This window comes from Adiantum capillus-veneris, chromosome 21, assembly GCF_014529385.1.
Source record: "Adiantum capillus-veneris isolate H3 chromosome 21, ASM1452938v2, whole genome shotgun sequence".
Lineage (NCBI taxonomy): Eukaryota > Viridiplantae > Streptophyta > Polypodiopsida > Polypodiales > Pteridaceae > Adiantum > Adiantum capillus-veneris.
The window spans coordinates 5,804,008-5,830,587 of NC_140951.1; the positions used below are offsets into that span (position 1 = coordinate 5,804,008).

General features: G+C 43.1%; 1 pseudogene; it reads right to left on the reverse strand.

The window, feature by feature from the left end:
* Positions 1 to 10,061: 10,061 nt before the first annotated feature.
* LOC147430491 (uncharacterized) overlaps positions 10,062 to 26,580 on the reverse strand; it is a 30,639-nt pseudogene continuing 14,120 nt past the window's right edge.

Genomic DNA, 26,580 nt, shown 5'->3' on the forward strand with positions numbered 1-26,580 from the left:
ATGTACGGAATATACACACTCCATAGAAGGCATATGTTTGATTTCTGATCATTCTCAAACACTTAGTCTATCTTCACCTTCCGCAAGGTCCAATTTAAAGACCTTCACATTGTGAGATGTCTAGATTATGACAATCCAATACTTGGCAATGGAGGTGTTGCCACAACTTACAAGACTGTGCTAAGGAATGCGAGGCAGTTTTTGTAAAGATACTAAACAAGGTAACCAACCATGGGAGAGGTAGCGACAACAAGGAATTTGATTCAAAAGTAGAAACACTTGAAAAGATTTTAAACAAGCACATTGTAAATCTATTGTGTTGCTGCTACATAAAGACATCAAACTCTTAGTATGTGAGTACATGTCCAATGGTAGCCTAGGTGACTTGATGCACCACAACCCTCTTTTGCATGTCTCAAAGAGTAAAACATTAGCTTTGGAGTGGCGCAATAGATATCGAATACGTTCATCATGATTGTTATTCCCCTGTTGTTCATTGGGACGTTACGTGCAACAATCTTCTCCTGGACACCCATCTCAATGCATACATAGCCGACTTTGGGAGTTAACTTTTGGCATTTAGAGGTGGTCTCCACGCGTTACTTCTTTTTATGCTATTGACAAGGTTGATTTGTGTTGGTTTTCATGAATTTTACACTTTTTACTTCTTTTAATGGATCCTAATGGTTGGAGGGTGCTCACTCTGATCCCAAGGTACTGGCAGTTTGAGTGATAACATCCACATCATGCACCGGTGTCTAATCAATGTGTAGTTCTTTGATTCCTTTTTGTAGCCAGCCGTGAGGGAGCTCATTGATTGACATTTCATTCAATTTGATGCTTCTCTTTGTCTAGGTAGGTGAGGTCGCCTGAAATTGCTTGGGTTACGGCAAACATCACTGCATCTTTTGGAGTAGCTGTGATGCTGCCTACTTAGGACTCATGTTAGACAAATATAGGGGGGGTTTCTTTGGTGGGTCTCCGACAAGCAAGCGAGGGAAGGGGGGGGGGGGGAGACTCTTTGGCATGAGGTGGGGTAAGGGGGGTGTGGGGAGAGAGAGAGGGGGGGGGGGGGGGGGGGAAGAGTCCAGGGGTGGGGAGTGAGGGAGAATATTAGCGGGCCAAGGGAGGGAAATGAGGCGAGCGGGTGGGGAAGAGAGGGAGAATATTAGCTGCTATTGGCTTGCATAGAGAGCGAGGGGGTGAGTGTGAGAGGGGATGGGTGTGTGGATAAGAATACGGGAGAGCGGGAGTTCACATGCGGCTCGACAGCGAGGGATCGCGAGAGAGGGGTCGAGGTGAGTGCTCGAGGCCACTCCTAGCCGAGGGTGGCCAGTAAGGGGGTGTGTGGGTGAGAGAGAGAGAGGATATTGAGAGAGAGAGAGAGAGAGAGAGAGAGAGAGAGAGAGAGAGAGAGAGAGAGAGAGAGAGAGAGAGAGAGAGAGAGAGAGAGAGAGAGAGAGAGAGAGGATAGTGTGATCGGCCATTGGTAGACTATGAGGGAGATAGGAAGAGAGGATTGGCCAGACCGCCTGCGGCCATGCGGCCGCGACAAGAGCTGGGGAAGGCGAGTTGTCAGCGAGAGAGGAGGAGTGGATGAGGGAGAGGAAAGGGGTCCTGAGAAGGGAGAGAGAGGATATTGGAGAGGGGTATGTAGGGAAAACGAGAGAGAGAGAGAGGGGGGAATATTTCATTCGATGCCTGTCGAGGGATTAAACTACAGGGAAAGAGAGAAGGGAGAGTGAAACCGAGGGCGGCTGGCTAGGCTGGGGCATAGACGAGCGGAGGCATGAGGGTGATAAGGCCGGCCAATCGAAGGGGGGGGGGGGGGGGGGGGGGGGGGGATGTGCCATGACCGTAGAGGTGTCGTGAGGTTGATCAGGCATTGCCGAGCCTTCCAACAGTGTCGTCAAGGCTCCGGCAGAGGAAAGAAAGTTTTTTTTTCTTTGATTTCCAAAAATCGGCCATCAAGATGTTGAGCATTTTCCGTCACCAATGCTCTCTAAGATATGAAATTTTGGACAAAGAGCTCAGTAAGAACTTTTTGTGCATTCGTAATGCTACCACGTCTCAAACCCGGCCAAGGCATTGCCAAGCATGAATTCGGTTCCCCACAACTTGGCTTCATGTCCGTCAAGACAAGACATTATATGTAAAAAAAAATGCTTTCGTATCGGCCCACATTTGGCATACATATGAGCACTGCACTGCATTAAGCCTGTATACGGGCCATCAGTTGCCACAAATTCTTCTCTGACAACTCCATTTCCCAGAATCTGTCTGAAGCTCAAAAATTACCAGATGAACTTGATTGATCAACACGACCATGGCGGTTCAAAACCGGTCCCCGGTGGTACTTAAACTAGACATATCTTGCCAACCAAAACTGTCATTGACAAACTGGAAAGAGTGTCATGCTCCTGGAAGTGAGCAATTCGGACCCATGCATTCCTATCATCTTTGAATTTTTATTAGCAGGTGCTCAATCCGGTACGGATCTGCTACTGACTCAACTTAAAATTGTCATAACTTCTTATCCGTAGCTCCGATTGACGAGCCATAAAGACAGGCATGTAGATATCTTCAATTACTTCAACATTGATCAATAAAATCCCAGCGATGACCACTTCAAACATACTCACTGTTTAGCATTACCAAGACATCTTTTGGCCCTTAGAGCCGCATCTGGCACACTTTTAGCTTATAAATTGACTTGTTAGCAAGCCCTTATAACTGGTGAATAATCATGCAGGATTCAAATACACCTGATTGGCATTCCTTTGCTCATTTTCTTGTCATGAGAGCGGAGCGGCACGACAATGAACACTTCCTTTCTATACTTCTTTTTCTCTTTACACCAGCCATTGCCCATCTCTTTTGCTTGCAGCTACGGAATGCGCATTAAAGGGCTAGTATAGAGCTTATCAGCACCGCTTGCTTGTAGGGAGTGATACAAGCATGATGCTTGTGAAATGTTGTACACAACTTTTAAGCTTTTTGAAGCTATTTTAAGATGCTGCTTCTGGGTATCTTTTGAGCCATGCATGTAATAAAAATAGTGCCTACATCAAAAAAGCATTGCCAATAGCAACAACTCAAGGAGACTCAAGTAGAGACGAGCTAATTGATAGGAAGGAACACAAGGTTTGCTACTAGAGTTCTCCCTCGCTCTCTCTCTCTCTCTCTCTCTCTCTCTCTCTCTCTCTCTCTCTCTCTGAGATCTCTCTGATCTCTCTCTCTCTCGTGTTTTGGGTCCTTTCTATCATCGCAGCTAACCATCAACTTTCGAAGCATGGTGGGTGCACCCATTATTGCGAGAGGTGGTGACCATGATGAGCTTCCTAGACCACAAACGAAGAAATTAAGCAGGCATGAGCATGAAGGGAATAGGAAGGGATCCTTGTGGTCTAGGTCTTGTTGTAGGCATTGCGCAGAGGTCTGCTAAAGGTCGCGGGAACTTGGACATGGAGCCCATTATTGTATGTGGGTGCACGATGGAGGGCTAGTATCACTGGGATAAGATCAATCCATGTAGGTATCTGTGATTTGCACCATCTAGATGAAGGCGAGAGGGAGGAGAGGAAAGCCATGCAGAGGAAATGAAGAAGGTGGATGAAAAGTGTGTGTGTGTGTGTGTGTGTGTGTGTGTGTGTGTGAGAGAGAGAGAGAGAGAGAGAGAGAGAGAGAGAGAGAGAGAGAGAGAGAACGAGAGTGAGAGAGGGGGAGGGGGGAATATTCCCATTATTGAATTTTTATTGGCACTATCGTTACGGCAAGGCCTATGGGGAGGAATTTTTCTATCATGCCCATAGGGGCTTTGACGAATCAAGACTTGTCATCTGAGGGTGTTCATTTTATGTGGATGACATGGGTGCCATAGGTTTTTTTTTTAAAGTGGGTGTGAGAATTTCAAAGAAGACCTACATTCGTGTTAATAAAGGCTTCTACCATCATGGTGTGTGCAAAGCAACGCCACACAGAGAAGCCTCAGTTTTCTCTTGTCAGCATACGACAAGTTCTTCGTTGAGCAAACATTGACAGTAACTCTTGTGTGCCTGCGTTATGTGCCATTGATCTAAGGCTGCCAATAGCTTCTAGAGTAGAGTGTTGTTCCAGACGAGTGAGGCTTCCTTATTTAATATATAGATCGGGGTCAGAGACTGCATTTAATGGGACTGGGCCCGAGGCCTCCTTACAATATAACAAAGGTTCCTTTGTTCCAGTATGTAACCTCCTAATATAAATTGGAGTATGAGGAGTTTAGTCGAGTTCTGAAGCCAATCTTGATTTTAAAAGTTATTGGCGACTTGTTCAAGTGCTTTAATTTGAGTTGAAGACCCTATCATTGATTACTTGAATCAGCTCATGAAATTAATCGAGCACTCCCTAGAATGTGGCAGAGGGGCCTCGCTACCAACAAAGCACAAGTGCCACAATCGTCGCTCCATCCGGTTTAGGGTATTGCTCCAAAACCTGTAGCAGCTCCCAGTTGTCTCTCTATTAATACCTTCACCCCTCCCACTTGAAACTTGTCCCTTGCTACCTTTGAAACTTTTTGGCCACAATGTTGAAAAATCAAGACTGAGTGGAATCTAAGGAGGTATGCTTCAATAATATCAATCACTCTCTCTATCATGCAAAAATCTCAATGCATTTGTGGCCTCTCCATGGCTTCGCATAAGGAATAGGCACTTCCTCTCTACACTTCTTTTTCTCTTTATACCAGCCATTGCCCATCTCTCTTGCTTGCAGCTACGGCATGCGCATCAAAGGGCTAGTATAGAGCTTGTCGGTACCGCTTGCTTGTAGGGAGTGATATAGGCATGGAGCCTGTGAAATGTTCTACACAATTTCTAGGCTTTTTGAAGGTATTTTAAGATGCTTCTTTTGGGTATCTTTTGAGCCATGTGTGAAATAAGAATAGTGCCTACGTCAAAAAAGCATTGCCAATAGCAACAACGCAAGGACACTGAAGCAGAGACGAGCTTGGTAGGAAGGAAGACAAGGTTTGCTGCTAGAGTTCTCTCTCTCTCTCTCTCTCTCTCTCTCTCTCTCTCTCTCTCTCTCTCTACCCCCACTGGCAAGTTAGCGAAAACCTTGTTTACTCTTTTTGCCTCTCTTTCTCTCTTACAAATCTTGTTTCTTCTCTCTCTCTCTCTCTCTCTCTCTCTCTCTCTATGTGTGTGTGTGTGTGGTGTGTTGGGTCCTTTCTATCACCGTAGCTAATCATCAGTTTTTGAAGCATCATGGGTGCACCCATTATTGCAAGAGATGGTGGCCATGATGAGCTTCATAGACAGCAGACGAAGAAGAAAATCAAGCACGAGCATGAAGGGAAAGGGAAGGGAGAGAGCCTTGTGGTATAGAACTAGTTATAGGTGTTGGGCAGAGGTCTGTTGAAGGTCAAGAAAACTTATACATGGAGCCCATTATTGTATGTGTGAGCACGGTGGAGGGCTCCTATCAGAGGGGGGAGATCAATCCATGTAGGTATCTGCGAGTTGCACCATGTAGACAGAGGCAAGAGGGAGGAGAGGAAAGCCATGCAAAGGAAATATGAAGGTGAATTAAAAGTGTGTGTGTGTGTGTGTGTAATGTGTTGGGTCCTTCCTATCACCGTAGCTTATCATCAATTTTCGAAGCATGGTCGGTGCACCCATTATTGCAAGAGGTGGTGGCCATGATGAGTTTCGTAGACAGCAGACAAAGAAAATCAAGCACGAGCATGAAGGGAATGGGAAGGGAGCCTTGTGGTCTAGATCTAGTTATAGGTGTTGGGAAGAGGTCTGCTGAAGGTCAAGAAAACTTATACATGGAGCCCATTATTGTATGTGGGAGCACGGTGGAGGCTCCTATCAGAGGGGGGAGGGAGATCATTCCATGTAGTTATCTGCGAGTTGCACCATGTAGACAGAGGCGAGAGGGAGGAGAGGAAAGCCATGCAAAGGAATTATGAAGGTGGATGAAAAGTGTAAGAGTGTGTGTGTGTGTATGTGAGAGAGAGGGAGGAGGGGAAGGGGGGGGGGGGGGGGGGGGGAGTATATTCTAAATTTGAATTTTTATTGGCAATGTCATTACGGCAAGGCCTACGGGGAGGAATTTTGCTACCATCTGCATAGGGGCTTTGGCCAATCAAGACTTGTTGTCTAAGAGTGTTCATTTTATGTAAATGACATGCATGCAATAACTATTTTTTCTTGGGTGGGTGTGAGAAATTCAAAAGGGACCTACATTCCAAATGTGTTAATAAATGCTTCTAGCATCATGGTGTGTGCAAAGCAAGGCCACACGCAAAAGCCTCAATATTCCCTCTTGTCAGGATACGGCAAGTTCTTCGTTGAGTGCCAACATTGACAGTAACTCTTGTACCATTGCATCTGTGCTACAAACTTAAATCTGAAGTTGTTCATCACAAGAAGGACGAGATAGCCTGCTCAAGAATTGGACATGTGCTTTTACCTCATTGGATAGCTAGTAGCTTGACTACGTCCGCATTTAGCCATAGGAGCATTGCTCTTCCATCTAATGACGAGCGCTCGACTCGATCACCCAATTGGGTCTCTGTCAACTGCACAAGATTGAAAAGGATTGGAACTACCTCCACCTTGACTAGCTTGCTTTTACACGTCAATAGTATAGAAAGATGGTGAAGTGCCATAGAAGCTGCATCTTGGCCAGCCCCATTCGGCCCTGACCTTGTTTAGTTTCTCTATTGACAAGGTAAGAAGAAATGAGAGTGCATCCATCTCCGCAGTACTGGGTTCCTTTGATCTCAAGAGTGGAAGAAAATCTTGAATAATATCTGGGAAACACAATGAAATGAAGTTATTTTGCACTCGCAATAGTCATCAAAGCTCAGCAATCGCCTCTTCTCATTCCTTGTCTTCCTTAGGTCTTAACCTTTGAACAAGGGTAGATAACATAGATGGTGGGCATGCAAAAAATTGTGTTGACTCCAGGATGAATATGCAGAGGGCCTAGTTAGCAGATGGGTGGTGATTCTTTGGTGCAAGAAGAGGTCAATATTCTACATGTAAGGTTGTACTCACAGCCTACTGGGTTCATGGCCCCATGACAATACCACCCTCTCTCTCTCTCTCTCTCTCTCTCTCTCTCTCTCTCTCTCTCTCTCTCTCTCTCTCTCTCTCTCTCGCGGTTCTACTTGTGATCTCCTTCTTGTGTTCAATCGTTGCTTGCTAGTGGTCTCGATGCCCAGGATAGTGCAAGAAGAGGACTTATGCAGCCTGTAAGGATTGTGCACTGAGAAGGGAAGAGGAAAACAATTTTAATGTAGACAACCCCAAGTTAACCCTTTAAATAATATTGACTCAATACCAGCACACATTGTATGGAAAAGCGAGCAAGACATATATTCGTGTAACACGAGCCCTAAGTAGGCAGCATCACAACTACTCGAAAAGATGCTATGATGTTGGCCGTAACCCAGGCAATTTCAGGTGAAATGTCTTATCAATGATCTCCCTGACGGCTGGCTACAAAAACGAATCAAAGAACTACACATTGATCAGACACCGGTGCATGATGTGGATGCTAGCACTCAAGCAACAAGCACCTTGGGATCAGAGTGAGCACCCTCCAACCATTAGGATCCATTAAAAGGAGTATAAAGTGTGCAATTCATGAAAACCAACACAAATCAACCCTGTCAATACCATAAAAAGAAGTAACACGTGGAGACCACCTCTAAGTGCCAAAAGGTAAGTCCCAAAGTCGGCTATGTATGCATTGAGATGGGTGTCCACGAGAAGGTTGTTGCACGTTGGAAAGGGGGAAATGGGAAAACCACCAGCGCACAATCTGAATGCCTCTCTATAGCCCAGTGATTTCACAGCACCCCTATCCCCTAGCAAACACACACCTAGACTCCCTATCTACAAACAATTACTGTCCAAACCCGTACCCGACCAACCCCGACTATACACACTCGACCGCATATCAAGCATACATGGCTTTTATCCTTAACCCCTGAAAGCACTGCAAACGCACCACCAAGCATTCTAATGACCAACAACTCTCCAACCCCTATCAAATTTCCATCAAGCACCCACTCACCTTCGAGCTTAGAGATTTGAACACACCGACATCCACATATGAGCTACCCGCAAGCTTTACTACACGTTCCACACCTCACACTCATGCACATATATGGCGACAAACAAATGAATATGAGAGGAAGAGGGGGAGAATATTCACTTGAACAACAGAACTATAAGGATTATGGCAACACGGAAGAGTGTACAAGGATGGTTTTTTTGGAGAAAAAAACACCCTCCTTCAGCAATGCTTTCCCTTGTCCATGAAGATTTCATAAGCTTTGCGGCAGGTGGTAGCCCTTATCTGCAATACTGAGCCTTCTACAGCTCTTAGAGCTCCCTCACAGCCTTTGCTGCTCTTCAAGCCCTGATGGCCCTTTCTTCTCTGCATATAGTGCAGCCAAAGAACTTGGCCAACCTGCTGTTCACGGCATGTCAGCCCTCTCCTTTTTATCTCTTATTTTCCCCTTCTTGTTGCTTACAACACTACACAACTGCTCATACCTGCTTCGCTCGGCATTCTCCCTCGTCTGTAGTCCCATGCCGGCTCCCTTCCTGAGATAGTGCTCCTCTCAGCCTTCCCTCTCAATTGCAGTCGACTCCCCTCTCCATTCATAAGCCACTAGCGGCCCCACTTCTCATGCACACCAACAGCTTGCAGATTCGGACCTCAAGCATCCTTCCCATGGCGCAACCCACCAACTCGTTGCATATGGCCTGCACCTTTTGTAGCTCCCTTCACGGCACCCAAGAGTCCTCTTTGGAAGCCTCCAATTTGTAGCCCATTGGTTTCCCTAATGCTCACCTTCTCATTCCTCTTACCTTGTCTGCTAGCCAACCCTCAGCTCATGGTCTTCATCACTCTTTGCAGATGGCGGCCATCAGCTCCTGCATACCCTATGGTGACCTCTTGATAGATCACATGCTCTTGTGCAACTCGCCTCTCCCTCCAGTCGGCTAGGGTCCCACAGCTCCCCTATTCTCCAGCCCAGGACCATCTCCTACACCTCCCTAAGGGTAGCTCCTCACGAGCCTTCACTCAGGACCAAACCAGCTCCTCACAATGCTCTCCTTTCAGCTCCCCCCAGGCTTGCTCATGCCATGCCGGTCCCGCCTTCATCTGCCTCTGCTCTCCTTTGGCCAATAACGAGGTCCTCCCCCCTGCAAAACTCGTCGGCCCTTCCAAAAAACTGCCGCCACCTCCTTGTTCGGCTTGTCATTCTCGGCTCTCCCCAACTGGCGGTCCTCCTGGCCGCTTCACCTCTCGGTTCCCCGTGGCGATGCCTGGCTCTCTTTCCTTGCATGCCCCATCTGCTGGCTTCCCATCTTGCATGGCGATCAACCCCTCATGGCCAATCCCACACCTGGCGACATTTCCTACTCACTCTGCTCGTCTACCTGCAGACGATCCAATATTTTTGCATGCTTCAAAACATCCTTTGTGTTCTTTTTTTTTAAAAAAACTTCTACTCGGACAAGGTTCCCGCGAGCCAAAAAAAATGGCCTTTGATCATGATGTCGACCGTCACCCATTGGTGCCGAAATCCAAGCTTTCGTATAGCGAGCATCCAAGATCCTGCTGCTCTTGTTGAAAGTAGACCTTGGAATGGTGGCATTCTCGAGAGGAGACCTCATCAAAAACAATTGCAATCATCACGACGGCCTACATGGCATACACGCCCTGGCAAGTAGAGTCTGCTGCAGACATCTCGCTCCAAATCCCATATCATAAACTCTATGGCATTTGCATCCAGCATCCCTTGCCTCGTTTCCAGCCTTATGATATAAGCATTTGATCTTGTCACCTGTGATAGGAAGAAACACTAACAGTTTCTACTAGCGAGTGTTTCATCCCTGTGTACATGTCCCCTAGCTGCATCAAATACTTGCCCAATGTCCCTGCCACTTGCCTTCAAACCACCATGCCTGGATTTCTTGCACTTCCATAGGTCGGCCATCTTCAGCTGTACCAACGTAACATCCCAATGAACAACGGGGGTACAAAAATCATGATGAACGTATTCTATATCTATTGGGATGCTCCAAAGCTAATGTTTTACTCTTTGAGACATGTAGAAGAGGGTTGTGGTGCATCAAGTCACCTAGGCTACCATTAGACATGTGCTCACATACTAAGAGTTTGATGTCTTTATGTAGCAGCAACACAATAGCTTTACAATGTGCTTGTGTCAGATCTTTTCAAGTGTTTCTACTTTTGAATCAAGTTCCTTGTTATCGCTACCTCCCCCATGGTTGTTTACCTTGTTTAGTATCTTTACGAAAACTGCCTCGCATTACTCAGCACAGTCTTGTAAGTTGTGGCAACACCTCCATTGCCAACTATTGGATTGTCAAAATCTAAACATCTCAGAATGTAAAGGTCTTCAAATTGCACCTTGTGGAAGGTGAATATCGTCCAAGTGTTTGAGAATGATCAAAAATCAAACATATGTGTTCTATGGAGTCTGTATATTCCGTACATCTTCAAGTTGCATCCAATCAGGAATATGAAAGCCACCACAAATCTATAAGATTCCAAGGCCATCATGATACATTTTGTTGTGGGACTTCTCCTAGTGCCATGGAAAAGCTTAAAATGTCCACAACTAGAGATCAATGTCTCTTAACAAGCTCTTGTCAAAAATTGTGTTGGAAAACCCTAATAAAATAGGGCATGATAGGAGGAAACTTCCAAAAAGATCCGTGCTTCTTGCCAAGCTATGTTGGAAAACCCCAATGGAATAGGGCATGATAGTCAATTCTAGGAGAGGTCAAAGTTTGTTAGGCTTAGTGCACAGAGCTCAGTCGGGATGGGTACACTGAGATTGGTGTGAGACAAGTTGACAGTAGTCATGGTAGAGAGGTTTCCAATTTAGGGAGCGTGGAATCACAACAAAGAATTGATTACGAGCGAGTTGTAGGACATGTAATTGGGTGCATAAAACAAGTGTCTAGGGGATTGCACCTAAAAATTCATTCGATTGGATGTAGGCTTAGAGAGATGTTTTAACTTGCCAATTTGTGGTGGGATGGTGCCTAAAAAGCAGTTGTGGGAGAGGGAGAGACAAGTATAGTGAGGTTGCTTTAAATTGAAGTGGGTAAGCTGCCATAGAAATTTGGACAAGCTCAAACTAATGAGAAATTAGCTGCAGAAGAAATAGAGTAGGGGAGCCCCAAAGTCCACGAGGCATGGAGCAAGATATCTGATTGTTGTCAAATAGCACACGGTGAAGAGTGCGGCATTTTTCAAATGGTTACATGATACCTCGATTAGACCTGCTAGCACTAAGTTGCACGTCTTCCAAAGCTCCTTCATCACACAAAGTAGGTGGTAGAAAGTCTATTAAGTTGTTAAAATACACAATCACCTTTTCTAGGTTAAACACTTTGCCCAAGTTTGGAGGCATGGCTCCACTGACATTGGTGTTGAAGGCAAATACCTCTGTCACACTGGTAATGAATACAAGGCCAGAGGGAAATGGACATGTGAGGTAGTTGTGAGACATATGGAGGCAGAGGAGGAAGGAAATGTTTGTAGGAATGCGACCTTCAAGGTAATTGCGATAGAGTGCAAGTTGATTCATGCTCTTGAGATTCATAAGGCTCGGATGTAGTTCTCCTTCTAGCAAATTTTAAGATAAGTCCAAGTTTGCTAGCTTAAAGAGGTTATCGAGTGAGGCAGGGATCGCGCCATGTAGATTGCAGTTGGCAAGCCAGAGACCCACAAGCTTTGTAAGGTACTTCAATTCTGACGGGATGTTTGCCATGTTGGAAAGTGGATTGTCGGTAAGAGACAAGGTCTACAAATTTCTCAGATTGTTCAAACTAATAGAGAGAGAAGAGCAAAGCACTTTATTGGCACTAAGACAGGGGCTATGGGGATGATTTTTTCACCTACGATCATAGGCGCTTTAGCCAATTAAAATTCACTCTGTGAGGGTGTTGTTTTTTATGTAGAGGGCTTAGTGTGTATGCTTTTAGATAGGATCTATCATAAAATCTAATATCAACATGTTCCAAAAAGACTTTCTCATATTGAATTGATCATTTAACATGGCACTATAACATATGCGCGGTATTATCGCTCACATTATAGCAAAAAAACAAACAAACTTGAAATATAAAAATTCCCGTACGCGGAAAATACTGCGGCAAAGTTTGCGGTAATGGTCTAGCGGTAACTTCCGCGGTAATGGCTGCGGCAATATTTCTGCGAACATTACCACGCCTTTTGCTACACAGATATCCACAAACGTTACCGCGACTGAATTATCGCGAGCATTACCGCGGCGTGATTTATTATAAAAAAACTGATGACCGTTTGGATTGTCCTTTGCAGGACCATCCAAAAGGTCATCTATTTTTTTATTTATTTTAGTTATTTTACAAAATTATTATTAATTACAACAAAATATCACAATTGGACAATACATTGAGCCAAAAAAAGATTGATAATTTCATTTACATAAGTGGAATTACAATTGGGGGAGGTATTGAGCCAAAAAATGATAGGTATTGCATTTACATAAAGGGAAAAAAAGCCGCGTGTACAAAATAGAGTATGGTCATGTGGGATAGGGCAAACGGGGACCGCGTATACAAAATAGAGGATGCTCATGGAGGAGTTGTCGGCATTTCACGTAGAACTCCTTGACTCTGCAAAACCATAAAAAAGAAACAATTAACACTTTGTTATTTAATATTTGATATAAAATCAACAATTTGATTATTTAGATAAGATTAAACTTACATGTTGCAGACTTCTGCACGCATTTTTGAACTCCTCTCGAGAGATCATTTGATTTTCAAACAACCAACACCAAGTTTGATACTCGGTATGGTTCTCTCTATATCTCTACACATCTCTGGTCGGGCGACTCATGGTACTGTTATACTGACAAAAAATAGCAACCAATTAATTAAATGAAAAACATTAGATTTTTTACAATAAAACTAATATTTTTACTTACATATTTGTCTTTCCAAGCCGTTTTTCCTACCGAACCATAATGCGTAGGAGTCTGATGGGATCTGGCCTCAACTTGACGCGTATACATCCTCGCACCCGTTGCCCTTTCGTCCTCTTTCTCGCCCATAGCGGTCTCCCACTCCACATCATGGACATTTCCTGGCCGATAGCTATGCTCTGGAGACTCCATTGTCTTCTTTGCCGCTCTCCTCACACTAGATTTTTTGTTCTTCAGAAATGTTTTGACATGCTCTTGCAACCATTGCCTTGAGAATTGTTGCCCCTTAGGATTGGGGAAACGCATGTGCATGGTTGTCTCTATATATGTGAGGTTGTAGGGATCTTGCTGATCAAATTTGAGAAAAGAATTGATATATGTGGAGTGGATTAACTGGTTGACATGTGTGCGGAATCTCCTGCCCTGCGCTATCCCGAGATCCACCATACCTCCTCTATGAACCTGGTAGTATAACCCGCGAGCATTTGGTGAAGGCATGTCATGGTCCTCATCTTCTGCTGGAGCAGGGAGCGGTGACTGTGGAGGAGAATCTGTAGTACTTCCACCCCCCCCCCCCCCAAACAACAACTAGCTCCGCTCCCTCATCGAGATCGACCGCCGCTAGCGTGAGAGCTGCCCTGACGCTGACTGCCAGAAGAGCGCCGACGTGAATATGGGGCAGAAGGTTGGATAGGTGATGGATAGGTGGACGCCCGTGGCGTCGGACCCTGTGGCGTCGCACCCTGTGAAGGAAAAGTTGAACCTAGAGCTGTAGCTGGAAAACTCTGCAGGTATGGAGTGCCACAAGTCGGAGTAGAGACCTCTGATAATCCAAAAGCTGCTAGCTGCGCTGGTGAATAGCGCTGCGTAAGGGTCTTCTGTGAAACTAACCACTCAGCCCGAAGACGCAATGTCCTCTCCACATCTGGATCGGTCACAGGTACGGCATTGGACCCACCTAGAGCGTCCCGAAACTAGCCGAACCCTGATGATGACTGCTGAGGCGACGGCTGTGAATGATAGGCAGAGAGAGCGTCGAGATATGACATCCCGTCTTCCATGAAATCCTCAATGCTGCGAAAGCGTGGTGTGGAAGAAGAAGACATGGTCTGCATTTATTACGACAAAGATTAAACTAGGGTATAAAATTTGAATATATGATTAAAAATTTACACATTGATTTTTTTCAAACATTGGATTCTCTATAGTATCCAATGTTGAAAGAATCCAATGTGGAAAGAATCCAATGTGTGTCTACAACCTATAAAAGAGTCTTGCAAAGCCTTGAGTGCTAATAAGATATTAGTGTGTGTATTGACTAATAAGAGATTATTGTGTTTATGATTAGTGTGACCGATTGCGCGATCACTTGGACGGTCATTGGGGCCTAATACGTCACCTACGACTTAATCATGGAGGTATGTTTCTGTTTTTGTGTTGATTTTTGTTTAATTTAACATAATTAGTGTGTGTTTTAGTGTTGGCTTTTTTAATTGGCTTGTGCACACACTAATTAGTGTGTGTGAACATGCACTAATTAGTGTGTGCATTGGCTTGTGTAATTGGCTTGTGCACACACTAATTAGTGTGTGCATTAGTGCGTGCACACACTAATAAGTGTGTGCATTGGCTTGTGTAATTGGCTTGTGCACACACTAATTAGTGTGTTAACATACACTAATTAGTGTGTGCATTGGCTTGTGCACACACTAATTAGTGTGTCTTAACATACACTAATTAGTGTGTGCATTGGCTTGTGTAATTGGCTTGTGCACAAACTAATTAGTGTGTTTTAACATACACTAATTAGTGTGTGCATTAGATTGTGCACACACTAATTAGTGTGTGTTAACATACACTAATTAGTGTGTGCATTGGCTTGTGCACACACTAATTAGTGTGTGTTAACATACACTAATTAGTGTGTGCATTGGCTTGTGTAATTGGACTAATCACACACTAATCACACACTAAATAGTGTGTGTATTGGCCAATCCAATTGTCTTGTACACACACTAATCGCACACTAAATAATGTGTGTATTGGCCAATCCAATTGACCAATGCACACACTAATCCCAAACTAATTAATGTGTGCATTGACCAATCACATTGGCCAATGCACACACTAATCACACACAAATTAGTGTGTGTTAACACATTCTAATTAGTGTGTGAATTGGCTAATTCCATTGAACAATGCACACACTAATTAGTGTGTACATTGACCAATCACATTGGCCAATGCACACACTAATTAGTGTGTGCATGGCCAATCCCAAATTTAACATATTAGGTTATGCAAGTAATAAATTTAACAAATTTGATAAATCTAACAAGTTTAGATTTTGCAAGTAACTAATAATTAACAAATTTAAGTTTTGGTGTGTCTTTACTTACACTAATTAGTCTAATGCACACACTAATTAGTGTGTGTAAAGAACACATGCACTAATTAGTGTGTAAAGAACGTACACGTGCACTAATTAGTCTGTGTAACTAGTGTGTGTGTGTATACATGTGTATGCATGCGTGTGTATGAGTGTATGCCTGTGTGTGTATGCGTGTGAAAAACTCAAAAAACATAACAACAAAACTTACATGGAATTGAAGCGCTTGTTGGGAGAGGGTAGGAGAGTGGAAGAGTAGAGATGGTGGAGAGTAGAAGAGTAGAGATGGAGGTAGAGCTCAAGGTTGTGAGGTTCGTGCTCTCGGCTTCTGTGGAGAAGACGATGAAATTCGAATTTTAGGGCTTTGAACTTCGCGGGGCACGCGTGTGCCCCTATTTATAAAAAAATTTGAAAATTGTTTTTCCGCTCCTATTACCGCGAGCATTACCGCGTGTCTTAGCGCACCTATTACCGCGGCGCAAATTTGGGCCATATAAACAGATGGCCACGTTCTAAAATTATTACTATTGATCCTCAAAATCTATTGGTACTATGTTTTTTATAAAATATATATAAAATGAAAGTATTCCTAGTACTTTGAAAACGACATTTTTACCTAAAAGTTTAATTTTTACTTTTTACTGATATTTTATTAACATTCTTTGGTAATTTGATTTTAATTAGTGTATGTAATTTATTAATGTAGGTTGCTTGGGATGATTTTGGCCCGTCCACTGAACCGGATAGATCACGGTGGTTGGCCGAGCGATTACCATGCCCATGCATACGGTGCAAATGCGCCATTGCTCGACTTGGACGGATATGCTTGAGCCATGTAGAAGATTATGGACTATGGGACGATCCTCGCAAGCGTGCACGGATGTAAACAAATGATTGGCAAATTGTAACGGCTATTGATGTCACCCCTCATTGGCGTGTGGTTGGTGGAGGAGGCGAAAGGAGGGTGGAAGAGCGCATGCACCAAGAATCCATTAGAGAGGGAGGAAGCACATCAAATCAGCCAAGTAATGCTGCTCCCTCTTCTCCGAGTGACCACATCCCATCTCCTTACGTGGATGCATGAACCAGAGTGTGCATGCGAAGAAGCTTCCGAGCGAACGAGGAGTGAGCTACTCGATTCGGCACACACCGCACTATATGATAGATGCTCTTACTCCATTTTAAGGGCATCTCTCGAAGTCCTTAACCTTCAGGCGATGTTTGGATGGAGCAATGCTAGTGTCGACGCACTTTTGAGGTATATATACAGATTGTGAAGGATGCTTGTGGAGTGCATAAATTAGCTTCTAATGTACTTTCTTCTTGTGATAGATTGCTAGGAAAAATGCTGCCAGCTGACAATCCCATGCCAGAGAACAGACGAAAAGCCCGCGAAGTGGTGACTGCATTAGGGATGGATTATGATCGCATTCATGCTTGCGTGAAGGATTGTGTGCTCTTTCGTAATGAGCATGCCGATTGTGACACATGTCCATCGTGCGGGGAGCCTAGGTTCAAAGAATGAATGCAGAGCAACAGAATTCCACGTAAAGTTTTGAGGCATTTTCCAGTCATCCCTCGCATCCAACACATGTTTAGATCGAAGGGTACGAGCGAGATTTTGAGTTGGCATGCAAAAAATTGCTCCACAGATGGTATTATGAGAGTGCCACCTGACTCACTAGCGTGGAAGTACATAGAGGACACATGGCCACAGTTCAGGGATGAGCCTCGTCACTTGAGGATAAGGTTAGCTAGTGATGGAGTGAATCCATTTGGGCACCGCTCTACTTCATGGAGCACTTGGCCGGTGGTTGTTGTAAACTAAAATATTCCGCCTTGGGAGGCAACAAAAAAGGGAAACATTTTACAATCACTTCTCGTTCCAGGAAAGCACAAGGTAAAAAACATGGATGTATATATGTAGCCTCTTATTGATGAGCTTCAAGAACTATGGAGACGCATAGATGTCATTGACATTTCACGGCCACCACGAGACCGCAAAGCCGTCATCAAGTGCATCCTCATGTGGACCATGCATGATTACCCAGGATTTGGAGAGGTATCTGGTAAGTATGCCCATGTTAATTGTACTCTTTCCTTTAGGTTTATCGTTTCATGTGTAACTTTTGTTTACCTCTTGGCAGGATTGGCAACATCTGGACATAGTGTGTGTCCCACTTGTGGCCCTTCCCTTGTGACAGAGAGACCTCCTCTTCTTGGGAAGGTGATCTATCCCAACAACCATCTCTTCCTACCTCGTTCACATCGTAGATATGCTCCCCCTATCAATGGAGTGTAGCCGTTCCATTGGAACATGGTTGATTGGGCGAAGCATTGGGAGGAGCATCATGGTACCTCACCACCTCCCAATGGGTTGCCAAAGGGTATGTCGAGGTACTCAATCTTCTTGTCGCTCCCCTATTGGACTTCGTTGAAAATTCAACACTTATTGGACCCTATGCATGTATTCAAAAATGTTGGGCAAGCTATATGGGATCACATAATTGGCAAGAAGGATTCATTGGGTGCTAGGGAAGATTTAAGAGCCATTAGACGTCTCACCCCTTCAGCCACGTCCCACATGGGGGAGTGGGGAAAGATGATTCTCCCAAAATCACCGTGGATAATGTCAAAGGCAGACCAAGAGCGGACAAAGCAAGTTATTGCATCCATCAGAACTCCAACGGGATATATACGGTCACTCAAAGGTGCTTTCACAAAAACCAAAAAGGGTGGCTCCACTCAATTGTATGGATTGAAATCCCATGATTGGCATAAAATCCTTCAGGTAAGAGTAGAACAGTTTGTGGTGTCTATGTGTCCTTATATATAGGTAGACATTCACTAAGATGTTTTATTGCTTATAGTTTGTACTTCCCATAACTATGAGTGGTTATGGGGACACTAAGGTGAAGGTTGCAATATTCAAAGTGGGTGAGATTGTGAGGTAATGGGTTTTTTTCAAGTACTATATCATGTTGTGCATGCATGAACTTTGGAATTTTTTTTCATCTACTATATAACGTTTGCCCTGTAGATTTGTGAGCTCCAAGGAGATAGAAGTAGAAGCCATACCAGTAGCCCATCAGCTAGCAGTAGAGGCAGTGTGTGCTATTGAGGATGCATTCCCACATACAATCCTTGTTAGCCAAATACACCTATTGCTTCACCTTGTTGAGGAGATTGCCATTGGTGGGGTGGTTCACTCTAGATGGATGTTCTTCTTGGAGAGATTCTTGAAGACTTTAAAGGATTTTGTTAGATTGAGGTCACAACCGGAGGTATGCAAAATAAATACAATATAGATAGCATTTATACGCTATGGAGTTACTAATAAAAATATGTGGTTTTAATGTTTTCAGGCGAGCATGGCAGAATGTTGGGTGGTGCATGAGGCATTTGTGTATGTCTCACAGTATCTCATCATAGTGGATCCATCATTGCCTCGTCTGTGGAGTGAAGAAGAGGATCCTAGGAAGTACTCAACCATTCCCAGTGGAAAAGGCTCACTCTTGGTCATGGATAGAGAGTTTCATGCCATAGTCAACAACTACTCTTTACTCAATGCCACTATCATGACCAAATGGGTCAATATGTACTTGGAAGCCCGCGCCGCAGCTAGAGAAAGGGATAGAGATGCATGGAAGAGGTCCCATGGAGGTAGACGTGCACCTCCTTTTCCTAAAGAGCTTGCAAAATATCCCGACTTGATTCAAGTAGAGTGGATCCATAATGCCATGAACGATGCCAAAGCACAAGGAGAACAAATAAGCCCTAAAGAATGGGAGTATGTGCGAGGATGCTTGCGCAAGGTGAGTGTGTATATGTTATGTATGCATGTATGCAAACCACTTAATGAAATGCGATGTAACCTCTTATGCATTGTGATTTTAGGGTCTCATTTTCAACTCCATTTGGTCCGAAGGCCGACATTTTCGCACCCGCAAGATAGATGAGCGTCGGACCACTAATGATTGTGGCGTGATGGGAAACTTTGACACAACAACAGATGAGGTCATATATTGTGGTACTATAGAGAGAATAATCAAAGTGGATTTCAGATCTTTTCACAAATTCCTCTTTGATTGTCTATGGTTTGCGGGTGAGGTCAAAAGACATGAAAATGGACTCATTATGGTGGATTCTACCCAATTCCATCGGGGAAAAACTGACAACTTGGTGTATCCTAGTAGTTTTGAGCAGGTAATTTAGCTTATGTGCAATTAACTTAAATTAAAAATTTAAGTTATGTATATCAGCTTATTCTTAGTGTGTGACGTACAGGTCTTTTATGTGCCATGTATATATCAAAGAAGACTTTGGTATGGCATTCCAGTCACGCCGCGGGGTAGATCTATCTTTGCAGAGACGGACATTGAGCCAGTAATTGATCCCATCATACCATCACCACAAGATGTAGAGGAAGATGTAGTAGAAGTTGAAGAAGGTCAGCCAAGCCTTGCAAATAGTCATCTTGAGGAGGAGGAAGAGGGAGAAAGCGATGATGATTCTACAGGAGGTGATAGAGAGGAGGAAGAATCTCTAAATTTGTTTATTGATTTGAATACTATGGGTCTAAATATGGATCCTAGTGCTTGTAGAGATCTTATACAAGATGAGAATTAATAAAGCTCTCCATTCTTTCACTTGGTGTAGTATATGATTAATTTGCAAATGTTTCGTTATGTGCTTATGAATAGTATTTGTAATGGTTTTTTTGTGAGTTCAATGATTTATGTATAGAATTTTTAGAGTGAAAGAGAGATTAAGTGAAGTGAGCAAGCATTCTGGAGAGTGTAGGAGTTGTATTGGATTTAAATGGAACCCGAGGGAGAGGGAGGGGGAAGGGGGTCCAGCCTGTCTTAGCGGTAATGTGAGCGGCAATAATCGCAAAAATTTAGGCTGTAATATTTGCGGTAAAGTGCCTCTTCAGCATCAAAAGGATTCTCTCTCCTCATTTTGAATTCCTCTCTCTTGTTTTGCGGTAATGGCCCGCGATAAACACCACGATCGATCTCTCATAGTGTGGGAACCATTCATCCTACAAACAGATCACCAAAGTCTTAAGTACTTCATGACGCAAACCTAGCTCTCTGACAAACAAAAGAGATGGGTAAATTTTCTTTTGCAATTCAATTTTTATATTTCTCACATTGCTGGCAAGCACAATCAAGTAACTGATTCATTATCACGATGGCCAAGGGCCAATGCGGTGTCCATAGCAACTCAATTATCTACCTTCCATGATAGATGAGCATGCTACTGCCCCAAATTTTAAAGATGTAATTTCAGCCCTTGCCTTAGAAAGAAGAACCATTCACTTTGCAGGATGGTTATCTTCTCCATGAAAATCGGCTATGTGTTACTCACTCTCTTCGCGAGAAAGTAAAGTATGAGTCCCATGCTTCTCCCTATGTGGGGCATAGAGGGATTCAACCTAGTCTTTGAGGAGTAGAGACGTATTTCTATTGGCCTACCATGAAAGTGTAGGTACAAGAGTATGTTTCCAAATGAATGGTATGCCAAAAGACCAAGTATGATAGGGGGAAGCAACCTGGATTACTCCAACCATTGCCAATTCCTAATTCACCATGGGAGAGCATATCCAATCTTTGTATTGCCCAAGTCTATCCATGGAAATACGGTAATATGGACGATATTGACACGTTTAGTAAATAACCACATTTTTTAACTGTCAACCAACAGACTATCAAGGCACACCAAATGGAAACCCTCTTCATATCCCAAATTTTTAAACACCATGGCTTGCCAACATCAATAGTGTCGGATAGAGATTCTTGAATGACCCGTAATTTTTGGAAGGGTCTTTTTAAGAATCTATGTACATGGCTAAATTTATCTTCCGCCTATCGCCCACAAATGGATGGCCAAAATGAAATAGCCAACCTTACGATTCTCGATCTACTCAAGACTTATGTTACAGAAGTAGATTAATGTGCCCAATGGGAGTAGTACTTACCTCTTATAGAGTATGCGTACAATAACACTCTCCATAACACTAGAGGGAAGGCTCCTTTTGAAATCATTGACGGAAGACCTAAAAGTCCCTTCTACTCAAGGTACATGGGAAGATCTTTGTCTCAAGAGGCATAAAATATTGCCATGCTTAAATGACTAAAGTGCTTGAAGTGTTCAATTCAAACATGATCTCTCAAGAGGCATAAAATATTGTCATCCTTAAATCACTAAGGTGCTTGAAGTGTTCAATTCAAACATGGTCTCTTAAAGAGCATAAAAGAAACATGTCAAGATCCTCCCCACTTTGCCCTCATGATATTCTTGAATCCTATTGGATAGGTTTTAAAGGGGTTCAATGAGAATTATATGAATTTAAATAAATAATTAAGCTCTTTCTCTCAATGAGGGAAAAGAGGACACTTGTCCAAATGATATAATTAAATAATACAAGAGAGAGAGAGATAGAGACAAACGGGGGGGGGGGGGGGGTGATTTGGGCATACTTATTCACACACACACACACATACTTTGATGGTGTTAAAAAAAGAACTCTATCTCCTTCTTGACCAAGCTTGAGAAGTTGAGAGCCTACACCAAAAACTCTTGGCTATGGAATGCAAATCGAACCAATAGCCAAGCTTGAAGACAAGTTAATGCTTTCATTACGTTGATTAAGGGCATAATTTTGATGCTGAATCTTTCCATCTTCATTGCATCGATTAGGTCTTAAGGAACAGAAAGCTTGTATTGCATGTACCAAGTCTCTCATTATGGGAGAATCTATAATACAAAATCCTTTTGGAGGGGGGACTGGCTCCAAGTAAATCCGGTCCTCAACTGTTGTCAATTCTCTAATTCTCTCACGCAAAGTATTGTTCATGACAAGATAATTAGGTATAATGTATATGTTGCTATCTATCATCAAGTATTCTCTTTATACTCTTGAAGAATTCTCTTAAAAATTATCACTATAGTTATTTTAATTCCGTTACTTTCCATGTTACAAGTCCAATTCCGTTACAGGATAGAATAATTCTTGAAAATTTTCTATGGACGTAGACTTTGTTCTTGGGCATCATTGTTAAGAGCATTAGGGAGGCGATCGAATGCAATTATTAGGAAACTCGTGAAAAAAGAGCGATGCTCCTAGAGTCATTTCTTTGAAGGTAATCTACACACACACACACACACACACACATAGATATATATATATATATATATATATATATATATATATATATGAGGTACCTATGGAATAGCTATGGATTCTACTAGCTAGCATAGTTAGCATTGCAATTATGTTGATGGTACAAAAAGTTATTAATTGCCATTCTACCTAGCTACCTTTTTTTTAGGCAACTAATTGCTTGGTAGGTTTGAGGGCTAATTACCAAATGTGTGAAGAATAATCTAATGTTTAGAATATCTCATAAGCATAGTTGTCTTTGTATTGAGTTCATTGTTGAATGCAAGACAACAAGACATCAATGCCCAGAAATATCAAAACCTTGTTAAAACCAAAGCTTAGCATGTTCTAATACGTTTGCACGAATTCTTTACAGTACTATGTTTATATCTCCACAGTCACATTAATAATGAAACAACATGATGTTGCATCTCGATAAAATCTCCATCTTAGGCAATGGTCACAGGATGCATAGTTATTGGTTACTTTTTGAAATAAATGTGCATCATGCATGGTCACACGAGCACCAATTATTTGTCTTATATCGGACTATGCAAGGCATTTTGTAACTATGTCAATTTTGGCATACTTGTTCAATAACATCTTATGATAACTATGCTCCATGTGACCACATCCTTAGAAGTAAGAAATGTTCTCTTGACAAGGCGGTGTGCATGATTTTCAGATTAAATGTGGTGCCTCTTCCATGATGAGAAATCTTATAGTACTCATTTCTTCAAGAATTGTTTGCATTAACGTGCCATCATACAAATATAGTGATTCAAGATATTCATCCTACTTTTTATGTGTCGCCTAATGAAAGAGTCCACTGTGAGCTATTACTTTGTTTTTGGTCTACCCCAAAGGGGTGGGGCCTTAGTGACGCCTCCCCTTTTTGCTAATGAAAAAGGGGAGGTAATTTACAATCCTAACAAAAAAATTCCGTTTGTTGAGAAATAAAGTGTTATTGGCTTGATTACACAAGCCCTCTTAAAGAAATCAATGGAGGCTATGAAGTTCCGTGATTTCAATCATATAGTATCTTGAGGTTGTGCCTCCACCAAACCTCTTCACAAAGGCAGCACATAACACATCCCATGCATTCTTGGTAGCCTGGGGCAAAGCATTGTACCAGGATTTGGCCTCTACTTTCATCAGTAGAGGAAAAATTCGAAGCCGTGAGGCATCGTCATCCTTGTTGGAAACCACACAAGCGATGTCGAAATCATCGAAAAAGTCGGTGGTGATGTCTTCTCCCTTCTTTCCGCTGAACATGGGGAAAGAAACACTTGCCATGGTAGTGACTCAGGAAATTACAAACTTTTTTTTTATCTTAATGACAGTAGCGGCTCATAGCGGCTTTTTACAGGGTTGGGTGGATAGATTAAAAACATGATAAAAATGGATTGCAAAGCTAAAATAGAATAAAGAGGCTTACATCAAAAGAGTGGTAGTAATCCAGAAGGGGCGAGATAATGAGATCTTAGGATTTCATCAAGCATCTCGGGTTCGAATAAGAAAACAATCTTTTGCTGGTAGAATATCTTCTTATCAATATACACGTTTACATGCATGTGTTGCAAGAAACAAAAAGGAAATACTTCTGGCCTATTGTTATTATCCATGTCGGGTGTAGGGCAAGGATCTTGACCACTAGGGTTGCGTACCTCAGGTGTTGACGAGGTGACACCTTCACCACATGCTCCTACCTCTTGTAGAAGTCCTCACAATCCTCCACATTAGGTTCAAAACAGACTGGGCAAGAAGAGTCCACCTCAATCGGCTTTCCATTCTGTATGCGGCGACGGCGCTTGGGTGGTCGAACTTCATTTGAACTCTCGAGTCATTGCTCATTCCATCATTGCAACTAACACAAACACGGTAGTAGAGTAATATGGGGCTATGATCTACTGTCGATGGTGAGCAACTTTACATTTTGAGTGTTCCTTGAAGTAGCCTTAGAGGGTGTTGTAGTTGGCCTTCTAGCAGAGGTAGAGCTCGAATTCCACGATGAAGGAGGCATGCTCAAATCTAAGACCATATATGAGCTCAATGAACTTGAAGACAATGTCATCATGGCTGGTGAAGGAATCATGCTGAGAGAGACGTCCATAGAGAGGCCCATCTCCAGCTCAAAACAGAAGCGCTCCATGATGAGTTGGTGTCCATTGAAGCAGGGCCAGTCACCACGGAAGGTCTCCAAGAAGAAGGCACTAGCTACTACAAGTACAGGAAATGGAAAGACTCTTAGCCTTGGTAGTGTCTTTGATGAGGAGTGTATGCTTGAAAATTTGGGATGATCAGGGATATAGTGCACAATTAAATAAATAACATGTGATTGTCTCAATGTATGGATTCCCCACACTTTGCCCACGTTTGGAGGCATGGATCCATTGAGATTGGTGTTGAAGGCGAATACCTCTGTCAGACTAGTAATGAATACAAGGCCAGAGGGAAACAGACATATGAGGTAGTTGTGAGAGATATGGAGGTAGAGGAGGAAGGAGATGCGTGTTTGTAGGAATGGGACCTTCAAGCTAATTACGACAGAGTGCAAGTTGATTCATGCTCTTGAGATTCATAAGGCTCGCATGTAGTTCTCCTCCTAGCAAATTTTGGGATAAGTCCAGGTTTGATAGCTTAAAGAGGTTAGCGTGTGAGGCAGGGATCGCGCCATGTAGATTGTGGTTGGCAAGCCATAGGCCCACAAGCTTTGTAAGGTTCTTCAGTTCCGATGGGATGTTGGCCATGTTGGAAAGTGGATTGTCGGTAAGAGACAAGGTCTACAAATTGCTCACATTGTTCAAACTAATAAAGACAAAATAGCAAAGCACTTATTGGCACTAAGACAAGGGCTATGAGGATGGATTTTTCACCCAAGGCCATAGAGGATTTTTCCAGTTAAAAATCACCGTGTGAGGGTCTTTTTTTTTTTATGTAGAGGCACTACAATACGTACTTAATATTAGCGACGCTCAAATGTGAAAACCCATGGCGCCTATAGCACCTATAGTAACTTAGCGACGCCCTCAAGGGTTAAAAAATAACCGAGAGCGTCCGAAAACTCAGTTTTCGGCGCGCGCTCAAGCAAGCAAAGGTAACGCGCGATCTCCCTCTCTCTCTCTTTCTTCTCCACACACACACACACACACACACACACACACACACACACACACACGAGGAGAGGAAGGAGAGCCATGTATGCTCCTTCCCTCTCCTCACGCTCATGTTTTCTTCCCCTCTTTCTCTCTCCCTCTCTCTCTCACACACATACACACACACACATTGTGTTTTTGAGAGAGAGAGAGAGAGAGAGAGAGAGAGAGAGAGAGAGAGAGAGAGAGAGAGAGAGAGAGAGAGAGAGAGAGAGAGAGAGAGAGAGCACATGCATAAACAAAAAACGCACACACACATGCATAAACAAAGAATGCACACACACATTGAGAGAGGAAAAGAGAGAGAGAGAGAGAGAGAGAGATATAAAACAAAGAGAGAGAGAGAGACAGGAAGTGAGAGAGAGAGAGAAGAAGAAGAAGAAGAAGAGAGTCTTAACGTCGTAGGAACTATCCAAAGAGACCTTAAAGATCTAGTCGACGAGGAGTTGAACTCAAGACCTGTTTTTCATGAGGGAAATGGAATAACCAATCTATCACACTTGGGTGATAGAAAAGTTATACCATTTTTCTCCTTTTATTGGCGTGCACACACACCCACACACACACACAACGAGAAGAAGAGAGTTTAATTTAATTTCGTAGGAAACTAATTCAAGAGACCTTGAAGATCTAGCCGACGAGAAGTTGAACTCAAGACCTGTTATTCAAGAGGGAAATGGCATAACCAATCTATCATACTTGGGTGATAGAAACGTTACACCATTTTTCTCTTTTTATTGACACACACACACACACACACACGAGAAGAAGAGAGTTTTAACGTCGTAGGAAACTATCTCAAAAGATGTTAAAGATTAGGCTAGATGTAGACTTACGTTAGATTAGA